The 17428-nt window shown below is 39.7% G+C and overlaps 1 pseudogene; it reads right to left on the bottom strand.

Annotated features, from left to right (window-relative positions):
* Window positions 1-16409: 16409 nt before the first annotated feature.
* Window positions 16410-16539, bottom strand: LOC144298929 (U4 spliceosomal RNA; annotated as a pseudogene).
* Window positions 16540-17428: the final 889 nt, after the last annotated feature.

Raw genomic sequence — 17428 nt, 5'->3', positions numbered from 1 at the left:
AGGTTTGAGGGGAATATGGAGCTGGCAAGGCTCTGCTTTGTGGAGCACACAACATGCATGCTCCAGGGCCTTTTATAAAATGCTCTTTTAGTCTCATAATTATAAAAACTTGCTCCTTCAAGTTTTTCAAATCTCCACATAACCTCTTCACAGAGAGCTTCTTTTACCAGCTTAACTGCATTAACACCCACCATTACTCTTCTTTCTCCCACTGTCTCTAGTTTTCTCCATAAAACTTCTCACTGCCTTTTACTGACACTATACATTTATTTATTGTCTTCTCCACTAGAATATAAACTCAATGAGGGCAGGGATTTGTCCATAAATTCACTACTGTTGCTGTTGTCTAACACCTAGCACAGTGTGTGGAAATATTTAGATGCTCCAAATATGTGCTGAGTGAATAAATGACATGACTTTTACATTAAGGCAAGATGCACTTTAGGTTAGAGACGCTGGCTGGATCTCTCCAAACATCCTTACTAATACTCCAAACCTGTAGTCCACTGGAAATCTTTTAAACATACTTCTTTTTAATCTTAAATTTTGCCATTTTTATTCAGCTACTTTTGTCAAAATGATGTTTCCCATATATAAACAAAAAAAAATATTTTTCTCTAAGCTGTTTAAAATATACTTGGGCCATCAAAAGATCTTTGTTCAATTAATTTGATGGTTTAAGTGTACATGGATTGAATAATATTTCCTTTCCTAGATAAATAGATCCAAAAGAAGAGGGAGAAATTTGTAGTCTCTGGTTATTATTTGGAAAATAACAGCTTTGGGCATTGGATCAGCTTCCTATCTGTGACAGATTAGACATCTGTCAGTGTCTAATACTGACACTTAAAAAATTTGTGTCATTTATTTTACCCATTCACTGGAGCACCTTTAACACAAATTCCAGTTATTTTTTCTTCTCTTTTATAACTGAGGTATTTTTTTTAAAACCTCATTAACAAACTAGGAAGAAATATTTGTCCCCTGGCACTGGCTACAGCTAACATTCCAAGTTACTTGACCATTAGGCTATGTGAAAAGATAAACAAGTGTATTATCCCCTTCACTTTATCTCCCATGTAAAAGTAATTTTTAAAAATGAATATTGCATTCTAACACACTGCAGAGAGGTGGTGGTAGGAAGAAGGGAATCACTGGGTAGCTGGAATTAAGCAAACATTTGACTACTGGCTTGTGGACACCCTGTGTCAAATGATATTGATCTTTGGTTACAATCTCTATTTACTAAAGAACCAAACTAGATACATTTGCTTCAAATGACTCCCCTTGTATTTGCATGAAAAAAGGAGAGGGACTGGAAAATATCCAGAGATAATTGCCAATTCATTTCAGTATGTGTTTGGCCCTACGATTGCACCAAAATAGTTCGTGTCAGGGTGACTAAAGACCTCCTCACTAAATCCAAAGAATATTCCCAAATCTTCATCTTTCTTCTCGTTTCAGCATTATTTGACACTAATGACCCCTTTTTCCTTTTTGGCATCCTATCTGCCTGTGGCTTCCAAGGCACAATATTCTAGTTTTCCTCTTGCCATCGTGGAACCTTTTCTGTACCTTCAGTATGGGAAGCTGTTCTACCTATTCACTAAGTGGTTATTACAGGACATAGTCCTAGCTCTCTTCTTTTATTCCATAATATTCTTAGAGGGTCTCACCTATACGCCTTGCTTTAATCACCCACTCTGTGAACTAGAGTCTAATAGCCAACCCACATCCTTAAACTTTTAAACTTGTAAATAACCACTCACTTTCTCTCCTCAATGTCTCAAAGATATCCTAAATTCAACTGGCCCAAAACTAAGCTCATGATCTCATAATCTGATCTTCCTCTGGGCTTTACTTCCCAGATCAAGATACTAGCATTCATCCCATTATGCAAATCATCCCTGAGCCTGCTCTTTCCTTTATCCCCTCTCCAATCCAACTCCAATTTTGTGTGCTAATAAATCTCAATTTTGTTCGTTTCTTTTCAAAATTCTAACCATTTCTCTAAGGTACTATTTTCTCTAGAAAACTGAAAATCCCTCTGTACCCATTCTAACTACACTGCCCCCCTCCCCCCGCAATGTACCCTCTTTAGAGTAGTACAGAAGAGGCCCATCACCAGTAGCTTCAAACTCTTATGTGGCTTCCCATTGGTTTCTTAGCAAGTGGAACATATTAACAGCCCACAGAGCCCTTCTCTCCCTGGTCTCCACCCACCCCTCAGGCTTATAGTGCTCCATATGGGCCAGCCATACCTAGAGATCTCTTTTCCTGTTCCCTAGGGCTCCCTCTCAACACAAGGTCTTCCATGTGGTGGTCTATCCTCCCAGAAGGGTTTTCTCCATTTTACTTAGTTGACTTGTACCCCTTAGATCTCCATTCACTGGCTACATCCTCAATGAAATTTTCCCTCATTTTCCTGACCAGATCAAATCTTAGTCCCTTTCCTTTTAGCACTTAAATCAAATGCAATTTTATATTTACTTAGGCTATTAATTATTTGTATTGTTTCTCACTTATTATTCATGTTTACTGTCCTCATAGCTGCAAGTTCATAAAGGTAGGAGCCACATCTAGTTTGGCCACCATTGTATGTTTGCAGCTTAGCAAAGTGCCTGTCAAGTGACAAGCATATCATTAATATTTGTTGAGTGAAGGAATAAAAGGAAATGCAAAGTGGTATTTACCTCTGAGCTACTTGTAAAGGTCAGATTTGAGGTGTGTGTATATCTTTGGGTCCTTTAAAAACAAAAGAAAGAAAGAAAACTAGGTAATGGTTGCAGCCTGGAGTTAGTGGCTCTAATTTCCCAATTTGAAGATGCTCTGGAGCTCCAATCAGCAGACTCCAGATGAGAAAGGAATGAAGCTTCAGAAGGCAAGGGAACTGAAGAAGGACACTGCAAAATGGCCTCCACCTTCTTCTTTATCAGGAACAAATAACCCTCATCTTCCAGGTAGGATAAAACATGTTCTCTTATGAAAAACTCTTCTTCTGACAGCAATGATTATAATTTTAAAGCAGGAAACATATAGGTTGGTGGTATGGATGGAAAAAGGAAAGGATAGAGAAAGGGAAACTTTGTAAGGAAAACTCATTCCTGTATCCAAAAACTGGAAGAAAAACAGCATTTCACAAAGGGAAATATGAGAAATAGTTCCCCTGAAATCTTTAGTACCTAATGCATAAACTCTCTGTGAGCACATATACACACAGCCACCATGATTCTGGATTCTGCTGTTCCTATAAAACCATCCCAGAATTTCCAAAATCACTGGCATTCAGATGGGCTCTCCCAGAGTATTTCTCACATTCAGAAGTGATATAAGAAACCTCTGGCCGATTACGTGTTTAGATTTTTGGCTCAAAATATAAAGTCATTACATATGCACTGCATTTTCCAATTTTAGATAAACAGCAGTACTGTTAATCTTAACCATAACAAATTGAAAGCAGTCCAATGTGTCAAAATAGGAGCATGTCAGTACCCAGAAGACATTTTTAACATGTAGAGAGGTGTGGAACCTTAAGCTAGGGCTAAAACTCAGAATACAATCCTTCTCTACGGTAGGACTACACATCTTGAAAGCTTTTCACAGAAGTTCTATCTGATACTATATGGATTCTGATAGGACCAAAGACTCATTTAAGCTCTAGCACTAGTCTCAGTAAATGCCCCTTCACTTAGTGTTTTTGCTTTTGACCCACTTGAATCACCCTGATAAAAGGGCATGGTTGAAATAAAAATTACACTGAACAGCTGGAACATGTAACCTTAAGTTCATAAAGTGGTAGATGGTAGCCCAAATTTATTTCAAGGTCATTTTTTATTTAACTGGTCCAATATATATAAAGTGCCTTTTTATTTCAAAAATAAAAAAATAAAAAAAAATAAAGTGCCTTTTTAGCTACCAGTATTTAAAGACTAAGTGATTTAACATAAAATTCCAGATTCTCAGCCTCTTTTTAATAATTATCCTGGTAAGGGACACCTGAGTGGCTTGGGATGCCTGGGTGGCTCAGCGGTTGGGTGCCTGCCTTCGGCCCAGGGCATGATCCTGGGGTGCCAGTATTGAGTCCCACATTGGGCTCCCTGTGAGGAGCCTGATTTTCCCTCTATGTCTCTGCCTCTCTCTCTCTCTCTCTCTCTCATTAATAAATAAGTAAAAATCTTTAAAAAAAATAAAAATAATAAATAATAAAAATTATTCTGGTAAGAACTTGGGTTGGGTTGTGCATTTCACTAGGTATGTGCCCCTCCAAGGATACTTCAGTCCCCACCATGCCATCCACTGACTTATTTGGACTACCAAATTGATCTCTGTAGGCAGATGAGTTACCAACCCTTACCTATAACACCCTTAGGAGTAATTTTAATCCAGACTCAAACTCTCTTCTAGCTCTGTTTACCACCATGAATACTACTTCTTTTGGACTGTGAACATTCATGTTTTGGTTGCCCTAGGACTAGACTCTTGCCTTGAAAGTCCAGCCCCCATGAGTGTGTATCCACTATTTGAATATTCCTGAAAACAATGTGTTCCACCCATGACAGCAGTTCTCAACCTTAGCTGCATATTAGAATCACTCAAGTTACAGTACAGACCAGTTAAGTCAGAATCTCTGAAGGAAGGCCCAGTATTCAATATCTTGTAAAGTTCTCCACATAAATGAATGTACAGCCAAGGCTGCAATCCATTCCAGGCAAGTGAGATAGATTATCTTGTTCCTCCTATTAACCTGTCAGAGTCATAGGGTCTGCCTTTATTTTCATAACCATCTGTCAATGATCCCCTGTATATGATTGCTTCTTCATATGTTTCAGTGATTCTTAACTCTGGTTCTACATTAGAATCACTTGAGGGCTTTTAAAAATACCGATATCTGGTCCCTAATTAGATCAATTAAATTAATGAAATCAGAATCTGTTACGATTGAGAACTATAGCACTAAATTATTCAGTCTAACAATACGAGCATTTCTAAGAAGGTGTTATCAGTCAGCTATTGCTAAAATAATCTGTGTAACAAACAACCACAATAATAGCGACCTACAGAAACAATCATGTATTATTGCTTATGTGTCTGCAGGTTGACTGAGCTCATCAGGGCAGCTCTACAGATATCAGGTTGGATTGTTCACACAACAGGGGGTGGCTGGTAGTTCACCAATTTAGGCTGGACTTGGTTGGCACAACTCAGCTGTTTCACACAGCTCTTCTCCTTCTCAAAGGACTAGCAAACAAGCTTGGATGTGCTTTTCTCATGATGCTGGCTGAGGTATAAGTACGCAAGGGGAAACATGTATGCTCATTTTGAACCTTTGCTCTGCCATTTTTTTAACATCCTATTGGCCAAAGTAAATCACATGGCTAAACCAACACCAATGGAGCAAAGAGTTCTTTTATTCCTATGGAAATGAAGGGAGACAGCTGTTTTGGAATAATAATCTAATCTATCATAAAAGATATTTGTATCTTTTTTTCTTGAGTGATAAATAGCTTACAATATAAGATATAGGGAATATGTTCTAAGAATTCTTAGTTGACTTCACAATAGTTTTTGTGGTCTTTTCAGCATGCAGCCAGTGCTGAACACTCCACTGATCTACTGCTATATCATATCTTTGATCCCTGACTGGATCTCTAGATCACTGGATCTCTGCTTGAAGCATGTCTTACGAGCAAACAGTTCTCTTGTGCTGCCCATCACTGAATTTAGAAAATAAAGCAAAGGGATGATAACCAAGATAACAACTGTCCATTTAAAAGTGGAAATCATGGGCTTGTCCAATGGCATAGAACATACTTTTCTCATTGTAAATTTAGAAAATCTCTTATATAACAATAAAGAGTATAGCTACCATAGAGAACAGAATTACATACATCTCAGGCTGCAATCTCAAGAATTTATCTAGCAATAGTAGTCAATGCAATCTATAATCACCTTTAATTTGTACCTTTTTTTAGACTAAGTTCTCTCATTCTTTGGTAGATTATGTAGGGTAAATGGGTATTTGCACAAAAGATATTCAAAATATCTAGACTCTTCTTTGAAAATAAGTGAAGGAAGCATCTGATCATGGAACTTCGGTAACTGGGCATAAGATGATACACATTCTTTTTTAGTTGCAGCCAAAATCAGGTTTGGGGTATTTCTGAGGGCTCTTTTGATGGTGGTGGTTGTTACAGAAAAATGGATCTTTTGGGTGCATGCTTATAAAACCAGACATTAACACCATTTGATTATTCATTTGCTCATATCTCTTGTTTTATTCATTAAAGACAAAGTTAAAAATTGGATCTATGCAATCCATGTCAGTGACTTTATGTGTTTGTGAATAATAAACAGACTTCAGTGTTCAGGGCTGATGTTCTAAGCTATAAACTTGATATCATTTGGATTTCTCCTTTGATGAGCCAATGGCATCACGAAGTTTTTAGCTTTAAATAGGGAAACATTTATGGGAGGAGAAGCAAATGTTCCCTTTGGAAGCAGTAGGGGAGGAGCAAAGAAGGGGAGGCTTTGCTCAGTCACACAAAAAAATGGACATGTGTTTCACGGTGGCCACAGCTTAAGTAAACATAAACTCTGAACCAGAGATCATACCCATCATTTCCTCAGTGCTAGCAGCACTAAACCAAAATATAGTTTTATTTGGCTAACCCCAAAGTAGGATGTGGGTGCCAGCCTTGAAAACCACATGATCAGGTTTCAAGCAGACACCACTAGGATTGTGCTTTTGTCTTAAGCAGGAAAGTCATAAAGGCATCACTACTCATAGCACCATCATTGTGTTTAGCAAACAGATGCAACCATAACAACAGTTAACTTCAAAGAGGTCTGCAGGGTCCTTGGCCCTTTTAGAAAATGTGATCCCTCTATGTTTTTCAAGGACTGGAAGAGAGACGGTAGGATCCCAGGGCCAGGCTGGTAGAGGAAGAAAGGACGACATAGTTTCCCGTCCTCCTATGAGCTCAGTTCTGGAGTCAACTGACCTAGAACACATGTTTAGAAGCATCATTTGGACTTCTCCAGACATTCATTTTTTCAAAATGGTGACCAGCAATGAACAAAATAGCAACCTGTGCTTTTGACATGCCACCATTTTATCTTTCTTTTGTAAGGAAGATTCTTCAGGGCCCAGGATCATTCCATTTGTCTCAAGTTCTGCAAGCCTCAAGCTTGGGCTTTCTGCTTCAGAGATCTTCATAGTGTGGAGTTTGATTTATTTATTTACCATGGAGTTGTTGTCACCCCCACTCTAAAGCCCAGGAGGGATGGGCAGATGACAGACCTGAGTGCCCCAAGTTAATGGCTAGCCCTATATTCACAAGCTCATTTACTTTTGTTCTCACCTGACACCTCAATGCTGCCAATGAGTGGGAATTAATTTTATTGAGGACCACTCAGTTCCTTAAAAGAAAAACTGCTCACTTGGCTGGAAATGCTTTGACAGAAGGCAGAGCAGCCGGTCACACTTGAACACTGTCTTCTGGATTTGGGGGCAGAAGGGGAGTGGTGGATTTAGATAGGGGAGGAGACCAAGCAGTTATTTCACATGAGCTATTATGGGGTGGCCCAAATCACAGCAGAGTCTATCAACAGGCTCTTGTGCTAAAGACAGAGCCTGCTGCCTCCTTTTATGATACTCCCCACTGAATCTGTACGTGACCCCCCAGCACCCTTCCCAACAATCAACTGCCCATAAGAAGGTAATCATCTTATGGTGAATTGGAGAAGAAGAAAAGGCACTCTAGGAAAATGTTATGATAATAGAAAACTCTTCAGTGTTGTAACCATCTGGTGTACTGCAGTAACAAAGAGGGTGATAATTGAGTGCCCAGTAACTTCTTTTGGCCTCAGATAATGGGCACTCACCCTGATTTGTATTCTTCACAAGAGTAATTCACCATCATTTCACACCACATCTGTACCACATTTCCTCCATCAATACAGCCTTACACATAAGTTACCACACTTAATTAAGTCCACATCATTCTCCTCCAAAGAACAGAAAGGTTTGCACGGAGGCTCGAGTGGCAAAGAGGCCCAAATGAGATTTTAGTGACTCTCATTTTGTGGGAGGGATTGAGATGGATGGGGGGGCTCATGCCACCAAGGTTCAGCTCCGGGGTGGGGTGGGTGGGGATGCTCCTTGACAGCTTTAGGCTGGGCAACAGCTGTGGATAAGCTTAGGCAGGCAGCCTTGCGGCCAGGCCTGCTTACGGAGGGGCTGGCGACCCCATTGTCACATAATCTTGCTTTTGAAAATTTGCTACAATGGATTCGATCTGATTTCTAAGGTGCTGTCATCAAAGCATCATTAAAAGTCCTTTAAGAAACTAGAGAATAGACTAGATCACCAAAGGCAGCTTTGTCCCCTCCTCTCGGCCTTGCTTTGAGGCGCTTTCCCTTCCAGCTGACAGAAGGGGCACAGCCTGTAAGCTCTAAACAATTAACACGGATCATTTTGTTTTTCTTTAATCAAGACCAGGTTACTAGGAGAAGCAAGGCAACACTCTTTGGAAGACAGGAGTTTAAACTCTTCTACACCACCTTCTTGGCGTGAGAAGAATACTTCAGCGTTGCTCCAGTTAGCCCAAAGGTTCGCTTCAGGGAAGTGTGCTAGCTGGTATGGGTGTGTGGGGTGTGTTTCTCCCCACTCTTCAAAACTACTCTTAGAAGCTTAACAGTTCGCTCTTCCTAGAGGCTGTGCAAGCAGCAAACAGAAAGGAAAGCGCAGCCTAATGAGAAGGACATTAATCAACAACCTAAGTACCAATGGATGAAAGCAGAGACTCCCCCAGTCTCCCCACAATCTTAGTCATAAGTAAATTAGCAACTCTTTTTCCTCTCTTTAAATGATAAGGAGGGAGCCAGTGTGGGGAACTTGGAGATATTTCTCACAACAAGTGTCAAAATACCCTGAAAGCTCTGGGGGTGGAGGGAGCCCACCTCCCACACACAGTATGCCCTTCATTTGTTTATCTAAATGCTGACAAATTGCAGTATTTTAACAGCCTATCTTGGGTTTGGCTTCATTTGCATGGCGTGCCCTCTATCTCTGAGCCGATAATGAGGCTCAACATAAAGCCCTTTTGAGGGCTCTGCAGAGCCTGACAGTGATGAATACAGAGCGGGAGAATTAGGTGGTTAGGAGAAGAATATGCTATTGTGCACAACTCCTATCCTTTTATCTTCCCTGCTGCTCATTTTCAGGTCTTTCAAGGAAACTGCCTCCCTACCCTTTTTGGCCAGTGTCTTTTACCTCTCTTTCACTTTGAATGGGCACCATCTTCCAAATTGTCAGCTCAGCCTGGTGCTATTTTAGTCACATAATCATCGCCCCGTCTTATCCTATGAAATGCTAGAGGCTTCCTTTCACTATGTGAGCCACTGAGAAAAGCGGTGAAGCATTGTCCTGGGAACAGTCGGTCCCTCCACCCGCCCCCCCCCCCCCCCCCCCCCCCGGATTCTCAGATAGTCTCCTCTGCGATGTAGAACCCAACCAACCACCTTTTGTCGGAAGCACTCAGCTACCGTCACCAGAGTTGTCACTGACCACACCAGCTAAAGTGGGGAAATTACACAAGGTCAGTATTCTTCAGAAATTCAGTATTTTGAGGATTGTGTGCTCAAGCATCTATAATTTCATTTGATGGTGCTTACACTTTAAAATTGAACAGAGGGGACTTAGCTTGGTCAGAATGAGTGATGTTACATTGGGGGTTTCTCCAGCAAAGAGTAAATGCTTTCCCAGCAAAAGGCATTCCTCAGCGTGATACGTGGGAAAGCAGCTTCTGCCAATGAGACAGCGAGCTAATGAATGTGTTTGGAAAGGATCTTGTAGATGGATCTGGCTGATCATTTTCAAAATATGGGAAGAGACACAAAAGGTGAAGTGGTTTGTCCAATGTCACGTAAGTCTGTGAACTAATCCCATCTCATACAGAGGTCCAGGAAAGAACACAAACTACCTGAGTGAGCTCACAGGAAAACAGGCTAGTGCATTCCACTCGGTTTCAATTTCCCTAAGCAAGGGCTCCCAATCCATAAAATGGAATTTTTTTTTTTTTTTTTTTTGCTAGGATTCCTTACAAGGATCATCTGGAATTCCCAGACCCCAGACTCCCCCAACCCTGGTTCTTGGATCCAGGATTCATTCTCTGTAATTCTCTGAAAATGAAACTGATAATTCTCATTTCATCTGCTTTCTGCCTGTTTTCCTGGGTGAGGTGACTTTTCAGGTACACCCCGAAGTCCTAGCTTCTTGGGTTTCACTATTTTCTTCTACATTCTATTCAACAGAATAGGCAAGACCTTGGATCCACTGGAAGTAAAGAAATGATCAGAAAAACTATCAAACTGATGGGTAAAGAGCCTGCTAGATAATGACTGAGATTCCACACAATTATTTTGTGATGCCATGAAATTCTGAAAGCTTTTGTTAATGCTTAGATATCTGATAAATTTATGTCTAGGTCCTCACCTTTCATAAATGATACATTTCATTCTCTTCACTTATTAACTTAATACTTGCTTACCATGGAACATATAGAAACTAGAAAAGTGTATTCCCCACCATCTCTAGTTCATCCTTTCTTCATTATTAATGTATTGCTAAATACGTTCTTTGTTCTTTCAAATACATTAACATCATGTTCTTCTTTTTTAACATCATGTTCTAAGTTTCAGGGCCACATATTTCTTTCCATTGACATATCTTATTTTTAAAAAGCAAATAATATTATATTTATATATAAATATAATATATATTTATTGCTCTCTATATATAACAGAGCAAAAAAAACCAGGCCCAGGGACTCATTCCATATATATAATGATATATATAATGGTCCTAAGAAGTGCTGTTTACATAACTGGTAATAAATGGCTGGTAAGTCCCATGAAAGATAGTGAATGATAATAATTTAACGTGTAATGACAGGTCATTGTGCAAAAGAAATTGTGGATTGTTATTACTGAAAAGTACTGTTATATAATCTATTAAGTTGCAAGGTCAAATGTTTTCCTTGTTTATATTTTCTGGATGCAAAAATCCATAGGACATGTATAGGACAGGGTTGAACAGGCTTTCAGATCTTGATTCCATTCTTTACTATCTGTGTAAGGTAGGAAATCTGCTTTGCCTTTCTGAGTCATCATTTCTTCAACTGTAAAAGACAGTAACAATGCCTCTCTTTTAAGATTGCTGTAATAAGATAATGTATGTTAGCCATTTAGCACAGTACCTAGTAAACAACTGTTTCTTTAGAAGTAGGGGCCTAATAAAGATACTTATGAAATCTTCTGGAATTCATCTCTGATATATTCTCAGGACTCTGGTAGTGCATGTGTGTACTCTGAATCTTCCTGGTAGCTTATAGGAGGAGATCAGCTGACCAGTTTCTATTGTGAGGATATATTTGCCACTCCTCTGTATAAAAAAACCCAGAGACCTTCCCCCGCTGCTGCTTCAAGGCCCATTGAGTGAATGGTGGTAAAAGCCATCTGTTCTGCTGGGATGGAGAAGTGATTGATAAAATTTTATGTATGTGTTCCTTGCAAGTCAACAATTGGGTCTGTCTGAGTCTGGATATGCTGTCCCTATGGGCATTTAAGAGGACATATGTAGTGGCATTTGAGTGCTAATTTTTGCTTTGGAAAGAAAAGAAGATTTGCATTGGAGACCTTATTAAAAACACTTATTGAGTCTGTAACATATGGAAAATAATAATAATCCTCACAGTTCAGCATAATAACACCAGTCTTCACTGTGGAACTCAGGAGAGTATGTACATTTACTGGTCCCGGTTTAAAAAAATATTCAAATTATGTGAGTGGGCAGCAGGGCAGAATGCATTCTAATGGTCAAAAAACTAGGGTGTTAATTCAGATTAATCCTTCATCAATTATGTAATAAATCAATCTACTTTGAATTTGATTTTTAAGTAGTTCACTTAAATAGCATATTTCTAATGTATTTTGCAATAAAATGAAGCAAAGATCAACAACATATTTATGACAGCTTGAATGGCAAAGTTTTTTTTTTAATTGAAGTTCGACTTGCCAACATATAGTATAATCCCAGTGTTCATCCCATCAAGTGCCCTCCTCAGTGCCCATCACCCAGTTACCCCATCCCCTTATCCACCTTCCCTTCCACAACCCTTTGTTCATTTCCCAGAGTTAGAGTCTCTCATGGTCTGTCTCCCTCTCTAATTTTCCCACTCATTTTCCCTACTTTCCCTTATAATCCCTTTCACTATTTCTCATATTCCCTGTATGAGTGAAGCCATATGATGATTAAGAAAGAGGCTTGAGATACAGCTCTGTTCCCCTTAATTACATTTGTATGAGACATCCACATTTCAGACGGCAGACACAAAGTCTTGGGCAAAAAGAGATGCCTTTTCCTGCTGAATCAAATTCTACCAATTTCCCCTTACTGTTTTCACCTTCTTCCTCAATAAGAGAAACCCCATTTTAGCTAGGCAAATGATTTCTTGGATAAAGACTACATTTCCCAGCCTTCCTTGTGGCTAAGTGACCATGTGACTCAGCTCTGCCCATGAGATGTAACTGGAAGTAGTATGTGCCCATTACAGCAGTACCTTTTGACCTGCCTTTCAGCATGCCAGCTGGAATATGACAGGAAAAATGGAAGCTCCCACAGTTCCCATTATGATTGTGCAAATGGCGTCCATATATAACAGAGGAAAAAACCAGAAAACTCTTGAGTCTCTGACATGATGGAGCATCATACTATAAGGACTTACTAATGTACAAAATTTATAAATGTTGAAGAAAAATATACACATATATATACACAAATACATATACATATATCCTATGTTTTTAAGCCACTGTTTATTAGGCTTGGGTTTTTACAAATTGTACTAATCTTACTTTATGCATCCATACCCTGCATGCCCCTTTGAAATTCACATGATTATCAAGTTTTCCAGAATCTTCCTGTAGCATATCCAGAAGTATTATGGGGATATATCTGCTACTGCCCTGCTTGAGGCCCAGGGACTCATTCCCAATATTACTGTCAGAGGGATGGGAGGTGCAAGGAGGTACAAAACCAATTACCTTATGGTTTCCAGCTTGTACGAAATTCCACTGTGACCCTGAGTTCTGCACAGGGATTAGGTATTTAATATTGGTGCTATCCCAAACAAAAATGGCAGAAGTTCAAATCACTCCTCACTAACTGCTCAGTTAATAAGCACTGTTTGGAATTCCTGGTTTCTGGTGAGTTCTTTGATACGCAGTAGTCAAAATATATAGAAGACATGGTTTCTGTATTAATGGAGTTTCACTGAGAAAGCCAGATAACAAGACTTAAACTTAAATTGAATAATAGGATGTAACTTGTAGCAGGAGCTTCTGAAGTAGGCAGATATGGGTGGGTCACAGTTGTTAGGAGTGGTCCCAGGCAGAGGAGGAGACACGATAATGGGATAGAGAGAGCTAATACAATAAACTGGGTAAAAGACAGTAAAAATATAAAGGCAGTATGAATCTATTTATTCAATAGCCACATGTGTGTGAGGCTGTGTCAGGTGCTAAGGATGACAAAATTAACCTTGGACAATTAAACTGACTTCATTGTAGTTTAGTTTCCTCATCTGTAAAACGGAGACAGTAAGAGAGCTCTATTCAGGACTAAATTTGTTACTGCATATAAAGCACTTAGAATAGTACCTTGTACATGGTACATCCTCAATAAGTATAATCACTATTTTTTAATATTTATTTATTTTAGAGAGAGATGGAGACAGGGAGAGAGAGAGAAAGAGTGAGTGTGTGGGGGGAGGGCATAGGGCGAGAGAATCTCAAACAGACTCCACGCTGAGCTCAGAGCCTGATGCAGGACTTGCTTTCACAACCCTGAGATCATGACCTGAGCCAAAATCAAGAGTCAGACGCTCAGCCAACTGCACCACCCAGGTGCCTCTCTAGTTATTATTTTTAAAATTTATTTATTTTTAGCAATCTCTACACCCAACATGGGGCTTGAACCTGTGACCTCAAGATCAAGAGTCACATGCTCCCCTGACTGAGCCAACCAGGCGCCTATTATTTTTTTTAGAGGGGCTCAAAGTTTAGTAGGAGTGACAAGATGTAAATATTATTAATGCTAGTACAGTGTAATAATTAATGTAACAGAATGGATGTAGCACTCTGAAAAAGACAGGAGGAGGAAATAAAGAGCTGGGAGAAGGCAACTGTGAATCCTCCCCAGAAAAATCCTACTGGAACTCAGACATGAAAGAGGACCTGAGAAGTTTCTCCAGATATAGAATAGAATTACAGGCTGGGGCACCATTTGTGCAAAAGCAAGGTGGACGTGCTGAAGTTTGACAGGTTGAAGAATGCTGCCAGTGCTTGGAAGACAGCCAGAATGGGGTCTCCCGGCACACACTGGCACAAACACAGCAGTCATTTACAGCGAGCAGCCATCCTGAGAGGGCCTGTTCTGTTCGACTGCCTAGTCCCTCTCTATGCCAAACTGGTTATTATTTTGAATATCATCCTCCCTGTCAATGGTGTGGGAGATGATGTGGGAAGTGTCAACACAGGCTGTAAATGTCGGTAAAGAATCAAAAATAAGCCCTGCTGGTTAGTTCACTACTCCCTGAACATCAGACATCTACTTCACAGAGAAAACTGCTACAGTTCTCTGTTCTCCTTATTAGTGATACTCTTGTGTAAAATTTTCAGTATCATCTAATTGATATTTAATAAGCAATTAGTACTGGTATATACATATTATATTTATATATATATATTATTTCTATGTAATTGCTGTGTTACAGAAGGGTGTAAACTAAGTCCTATGCCACTTAAAAGATGTGGATGCACCTTATACAAATGTGACAAAAGTGGAGGTGCTCATGGGATTCCCACACACTTTCCCACATTGACTAGCCCATACCTGAGCTGTTTTGACTGATGATACATATGTAGAAGTGATGACTATCACTCCAGCCAAGTATTAAGAGCTACTGAGTGTTCCATGTACTTTCCTCCTCCATTTTCCACCACCATGGGATGGTGTGTCATGAACTCCTTTGCTGGACATGTAGCATGAGTAATAAAGCTCTTCTATGTTAATAAACTGGGTTTTAAGGATTAATTTGTAACAACACAAGCTAGCACTACCCTAATGTCAGAATTGTTAACAGAAGTGGAGGATTGCTTGCTCTTATGGACTGAATGCTTGTGTCCTCCCAATTCATACTTCAGAACTTTACCCTCCAAAGTGATATTAGGAGGTAGGACCTTTGGGAAGTAATCAGGATTAGATGAGGTCATGAGAGTCGAGTCCTCGTTCATGAGATTAGTGACCTTATAATTATGCATCAGGAGAACACTTGCTTCCTCTCTGTGCACTCTGCCATGTAAGAATATGGAGCAGTCAGAAGTCTGTGGTCCAGAAGAGAGTTCTCACCAGAACCTGACCAAGCCCTAATCTTGAACTTCCAGAGCTGTGAGAAATAAATTTCCTCATTTATAAGCAACCTAGTCCATGGCATTCTGTTACAGCAGCCCCAACTGACTAAGACATACATCAAAATCTAAAATGTGTAGTTTTGGTTTAGTGACTGGTGGTATATAGTGATGAAACATATCAGAGGCAGGACGCCTGGGTGGCTCAGCTGTTGAGCATCTGCCTTTGGCTCAGGGTGTGATCCCGAAATCCCAGGATCGGTCTCACATCAGGCTTTTTGCATGGAGCCTGCTTCTACCTCTATGTCTCTGCCTGTGTGTGTGTGTGTGTGTGTGTGTGTGTGTCTCATGAATAAATAAATAAAATCTTAAAAAAAAAAAGAAAGAAATGCATCAGAGGCAACAAACATGGCAATCTGTGTTTCTCAGGAACAAAATATTGGTAAAACTGTCATCTGAGGAAGCCTACTTGGTACCAGGCCATTTGGGTTCTAAGCCAGATACTCAGGAAAGACATTGAAAACCTGGATCTTAATTTTGCTATTACTTTTCTGTGTCCAGATTTGGCAAAGGGTCAAAGATTTAAAAGGGGAGATTTCAGAGAGAACCACAGAGGTGCACATACAGAACTGAATGATAGAGAACTAATGCAGAAATCTGGGGCCCTGAACTGTGGGAAGAGTTGGCTTTGAAACCCCCTCAACATAGGGGTTGGGATTTAGAAGGTTTTTTTTTTTAATTTTTTTTTTTAATTTATTTATGATAGTCACACAGGGAGAGAGAGAGGCAGAGACACAGGCAGAGGGAGAAGCAGGCTCCATGCACCGGGAGCCCGACGTGGGATTCGATCCCGTGTCTCCAGGATCGCGCCCTGGCCAAAGGCAGGCGCCAGACCGCTGCGCCACCCAGGGATCCCTAGAAGGGTTTTTATTGCCAGTTTTATCTGTAAGATCTTTCAAAGCAAAGCTTTGTTTTCTTATCTTGTTGTTGTTTTTGTTGTTGTTGTTTAATTAGCAATAATCGCACCTCGGACAAACCTCATCGGCTATGATACTGCCACTCTGCAAAGCTAAAGTTTTTTTTTTTTTTTTTTTTTTTTTTTTAATGTGTAATCTTCTAACTAGAGCCAATAGCCTCAGTAAATTAAAAGCTAGAGACATGCTGAGAAGGTGAGGAAGTAGACATTTTAGATGGCATTTAAAAGAACTGTATGATTACTGATATGTAGAACTTATTGGAAGCAAGTGAATTAGAGGCCTACTGAATTTTTTAGAAAATTTTGCTGCCAAAGACTTATAAATCCTGAAGTTTAAAACAACTCTTGGTCTCCCAATCATTCATGGTCGGGAAGCAGGCTGAAAAAAATTGTGCAAGCTCAAAGGGCAGTATATTCCCCAGTGCCCATTAAATGTGGCCAAGGAATATAACGGACAAATAAGAATATCCTGGAAAGAGATCCAAGCATCTTGGAGAACAATGGGCAAGGAGTCTCCCAGAGAACAGAATGAGTGTCTAATCAAGTAATATTCTTCAAGTCCAGATCCTTAAAAGTGTCCCCAGAGAGAGGAGACAAATGGCTGTTATGTGTCTTCCATTATTCCTATTTATTGTGGTTAATTTTATTTCTTTTGTACCATTATATAATGGGGGCAAGTAGAAAATACATTTAGTTCACAAGATTCTGGACTAAGAAAAACTATATTTGGACACAAACAGTTGTGTATCATATGGATATTCTGTATTTTGAGCAGGATACATGACAGATGGAATCTTAGATAATTTCTCTTGGGGAATCATTGAGTATTTTCTATATGTGAGAGTATCAAGAGGGATTCCTACAGGAAACAAGGCAAATCTCAACTTAGGAAAATTTAAGTAAGTTTATTGATAAAGGAATTAGTTCTAAAGAGGTAGGTAATGTGTTGAGGGAATAGTAGGGATGGTGCAGGAACTTGGGGCT

The sequence above is a fragment of the Canis aureus genome, chromosome 26 (assembly GCF_053574225.1).
Source record: "Canis aureus isolate CA01 chromosome 26, VMU_Caureus_v.1.0, whole genome shotgun sequence".
Taxonomy (NCBI): Eukaryota; Metazoa; Chordata; class Mammalia; order Carnivora; family Canidae; genus Canis; species Canis aureus.
Note: the sequence above shows the minus strand (reverse complement) of the source record. Positions and strands in the feature narration are given on the sequence as shown.